Consider the following 5,115-nt stretch of genomic DNA (forward strand, 5'->3'; position numbering starts at 1 on the left):
GCACTCCTTGACTCTTTGTGACCTGAGATTCAAAGCTTCTAGAGACCCAGAATTTGGAAAGAGGAAACTGTTGTATATTAAAAAATTATTCACCATTTGTTATTGAAATAACAAAATAGTAATATTTTCATAGCTATCGTTATTCACAAGTTTTCTAATTGCAGAAATAAAATAATGTAAAATGTAAGCACTCTCAGTCAGAGAATTAAACTTTATAAAACAATCAGGTCATAAGTCATTGTAAAATTCACTTTTTAAAATATGTTAGTTACAGTAATATTTATGCAACATAAATAGTAAACCATGTATGGCATTGTATTATTTACCTTATCGCCCCACAGGTATATGTTCCCTGAGAAAATGAATTTGTCTCATTATTATCCAATGGTATCCCAAAAAGCACCCCTATCACAAAGGCTGACATATGTTCACAACAAATATTTTTTAAATTCATATAAGGTTCACATACTATAAAAATCAGAAATACATATTGATCATATATGAAGTAAGAAAAAATTTAAAGTTGATTAAATGCAATTAATTCAAATTGAACTGTGTTGGCCTTTTGTCATTTAATTAATCATTATTTGGTAGTGTATTATGTGATTTCTATGTGATGTGCAATATTATGTGGAACAACAGATTTTTTTCACCCTTTGTCACATCTTCCTGAGATTTGGTATTTAATATGACCAAAATAAATGAAGGAGTCCCTTCGTAATGCATCTTAAGTAGAAGTTAAAGGAATTCATGTAACATAGTAGCAGAGAGTTCCTTTAGCTGAATGAAAGTCCAAAGGGCTTAGAGACCCGATTGCAATGAGGACTTCCTTCCTAATCCACAGTGGATTTCACAAGCTCCGAAGGAGTGAAGCTCCTGGGCATAACTGGTAACTGGGAAAACCTGCATCAACGAGCCAGCAGAGGCAGAGGGGAAAGTCCAGTTCTTCAATGAACGAGGTGCTACAGAATTGGGGGCAAACAGTCTGGTTTTCTTGAAGAGTGCCCACATACATGACAGCATCCGTGTGGAGAATAGAAGCCACAATTCTCCTGGCGGCCGAGGCCAATGTGGACAGGGCAGTGTTTCATCTGTCACTGTGGGTCAACAACAACATGGTCCATACAGGAAAAAAACACTCCACTTAATTTAGCTCTCTGGGGAGTTCATGGGAGTTGAGACACAGATCACAAATAAAACATTTATATATATATATATATATATATATATATATATATATATATATATATATATATATATATATATATATACAGTAACTACTAAATTTTAAAATCTCAATTCTTTCTTCTTAACTTGTAACTTGTATTACTTCATAAGCTTAAATGAGTTAATCCTTAATACCTTGAACATTCTAAAACATTGCCTATTGTGTTTTTAATATGTGATATTTATATTATATTAGGTTGAAAAGCATTTAGTAGACACACAATTTTTATCTTATTAAAATATTTTGGTGTCATTAACTGTTGTTTTTCCACTTTAATCATTTTTCAAATTTTTCTATGTTGTGACACAGGTTTTGGACACAGAACAAATGAATTTCTCCTTGATCAGGTGGCTGCTGTGGCATTGTTTAGCTTGCTCTCGTATAGTTCTTACTGGGCATTTTTGTCTAAACTCTAGGAGCAGAGCCATCTCTTCCAAGATCTAGCTCTAACACAGGGATTTTATTTCTAGTAAATCAATCTTGAAATCTTGAATATCTTGAAATTTAGTTTTTTAAAAAGTAAGATGAATACAATAATCTTCTTAAGAAATGTCAATCAGATGGATCGTGGGAGATCTATTTTGCCTGTCCATCATTTCCTTCCTTACGCAGCTAAACTGCAGAAAGACCTGGTCAAGACATTTGACTTTCTTCTATAGTGGTTTGCTTGTTTCTACAATGTAGATAATGACAGGCTTTTTGGTTTATTTTAAAATAGAGTCATCTCCAACATCATATAACTATATGAAAGAAGAACTTTGAATACTTCATCAAATCCTAAAATATTTGTGAAGAAGGACTATCTTTTCACGCTGGGGAAAATAAGAGAAAAGAAATATGTATATACCTCCACTTTTTTCACTGATGCATATCTAGCACCTATCTAGATTTTAGATTTGCTGTGTAGTACACTATTTTCATAAATTTGTACCTAAATACATAAATAAATAAATGAATGTAGAATATATTTTTGGAAATAAATAAGGGAACATAGAATTTGCAACATGGTTTTGCAAAATCATACTATTGATGCAATTGCAAGGCGCTACAAGTTACAAACAGGGCTGCAGAAAAGGAGAAATATTTGACGTCACCACCAGAATCTGTGAAGTCCAACACCTACACTCAAGTTATCCAAGGACCAAAATGCAACACTATTAATTAATTAATTAATTAATTAATTAATTAATTAATTAATTTCAAAACACTACAGATGAAGGAAAAATCATAAATATATATTGAACTTCAAATATGCCTATACATAATGTTGAAGTCGGACCACTATCCATGAATTTTAGCTTTATCATACCAATTAGTGTGCACGATACTAATGCGACCTCTCATTACTTATAATTGGTTCATCAGAACTAAGAGCTATTAAGGAACTTACACAAGGCCTCATAACTAACAATGGCAAAAATAAAAACCATATATTCTTTTCAATATATGCTAGATTATCTCAAGAATATTTTTAAGGGATAATGGCTTATCAAATGTGCAATGCCTTTGTGAGGTAAGAACACCTAGAAACATGCTAGAAGTAAATGCTAATGCGTGCCAACAGCACTGGTAAACAGCATCCTGTGGAGCTGATCCTGCTTCAGGCTACTCCATGGGAAAAGCAGAGAGAAAGGGCTGCTGGATTGGACCTCAAGCTTAACCATCTTAATCAAGGATTGTCCTTCTCAGAGATTTTGAAGAACTCTCTTTATGGGCTGAAAATGCTGAACAGAAAGACACTGTAAAAGGAGGCAAGGAGATTTTCCACTTGGCATTATAGCATGGAAAGAGCTCAGAAGCAATCACCACCATTTTCATAACATGAAATAAACTATAAAACTGATCATCAACAAGTCTTGAATTTATGAAACGATTGATGCCAGAGGAAGCCACTCCCTGCAAACCAGGGAGACTCACTCCTTAGCAGTAGTCTAGGGTCTTGCTTGGTCTTTAGCGAAGGGGACATGGCGCCTGCCTGCCCTGTGTGTGACTGCCTCTGTATTTAATCTCAGAAATGATCGGGTTAGAATATGGCCTAGGGTAGTCTCATTAATGTAACACGATTTTGCATTATGGATATGACTACGCTACATGAGATTACATGCAGAGATATAGTGGTGGGGGTTTCAGCATATATTTTGCATGGAAGAAACAATCATTAATAAGAATTACCTATGATATATGCATAAAGAGTTGCCCCAGGCCTCTTAGGCAGCCCAGTCTGCATATAGCATTCCATCCCTGTCAACTGAGTATATGGATAGCAACCAGCCACCCCAGCACCCACAAGAGCACAGAATGATAGCACGTTCACTGAAAACAGTCAAGTTAGCATCAATCCATCACAGGTTGCTGCAACCAGCCCATCACAGGATATGGACAGGGTCACTTCAGTTACGCCCCGGTCCCTAAGAGCTTACCCCATGCAGCCAATCCCATCCTCAGTCCTATCCTCCTAGCAGCTAGTTTTCTTCTGAGCCAGCTAGCTATGACCAGTGTGTTGACTCTCAGCAGAGAATGTATGGACAGCTGCAGCCCATTAGATACCTTGCCCCCAGCAAGTGCATCCTACAGCCAAGCTTCCAGCCAATATAACCAACCACGCAGCAACTACAGGCAGCAGAGGACCCCACAGGAGCATGGGTGTTTATGGGCAGGAGACTTTAGGACCGGGTTTTCTGGAACACGCGAGAACCTGAGCATGAGTTGCCTTGATATCCTTGGCTTAGGAAGAGGGCGATTTGATGGTGGAGGCATGGGCAGAGGTGGGATGGAGGAGGACAAAGTGGAATGGATTCTGGAGATCAAGGTGGTTTATAAGCCTAGTGGGCCCATGGATAAAGAGCCAGATCTTTATTTAGGCTCATCTGCTAATCCAGATGAAGTCGCTGGCAGCAGTGCGATTTATGTGCAAGGGTTAAATGCTAATGTGACGCTCATCCATGACAGACAACTTCAAGCAAAGTGGCTTTGGTCCATACCTACTTGGACACAGTGGCTTGATCCAGATCTACCTGGACAAGGAAACCAGGAAACACAAAGGTGAGGGCACTCTGTCCTATGAAGACCTACCAACTGCCAGGGCTGCCCATGGAGTGATTTAAGATTTCCAAACTTAAAAGTCTTTCTCACTTGGAAGAAGCTGCCCATGAACCGCATGTAAGGTGTAATAGCACCACAAGAGGGCAGAGGTATGCCACCACCACAGACTGGATGTCCAGGGGGCCCAGGAGATTCTGGCAAACCCATGGGACTCATGGGAGGCCATGGAGGACACAAAGGAGGATTGCCCCCAGGAAGACCTCATGGTTCCAGGGAGCCCATCTGGAGGAGCAAACTCCAGCAGGAGTGGGGGACTGGCTGTGCCCCCGTCCTGGCGGTGGAACCCAAAACGTCACCTGGAAAACAGCATGCAACCATTGTAAGGCTTCTAAGCCTGAAAGCTTCCTCCTCCCACCCTTCCATGTCCACCATCTGGTGGTGACAATGGCAGAAGTAGCCCTGGCCCTGGTGCCTTCGTGGACTTCAGTGGTCCTGGTGGAATGTTTAGGGGTGGTAGAGGTGGAAACAGAAGTGGCTTCTGTGGTAGTGTAAGCATGAACCAAAGTGGCTTCGCAGAGGAAGACGAATAAAGGCAAGTACCGCCAGGAGAGCAAAGAGACTGGCCCAACTCAATAAGACCCCGCAAAGCTGCACTGAGGACCAGATTTCTTTTTAAACCAGAAAATTATATTTGTATTGTTATGTATTTTAACATCTAATTTATATTTGTTTGTGTTAATATATTTATATTAACATTATATTTATAATGTTGACCACATATTATTATTATTCCTCATCTGTACTTCAGTATATTTTACCATTTGTAGAGAAACATTAAAACAAGC

At 38.9% G+C, this 5,115-nt stretch overlaps 1 pseudogene; it reads left to right on the forward strand.

Moving 5' to 3' along the window:
* Positions 1-3,716: 3,716 nt before the first annotated feature.
* Positions 3,717-4,860, forward strand: LOC142458494 (RNA-binding protein EWS pseudogene; annotated as a pseudogene).
* Positions 4,861-5,115: the final 255 nt, after the last annotated feature.

Source organism: Tenrec ecaudatus, chromosome 10, assembly GCF_050624435.1.
Source record: "Tenrec ecaudatus isolate mTenEca1 chromosome 10, mTenEca1.hap1, whole genome shotgun sequence".
Taxonomy (NCBI): domain Eukaryota; kingdom Metazoa; phylum Chordata; class Mammalia; order Afrosoricida; family Tenrecidae; genus Tenrec; species Tenrec ecaudatus.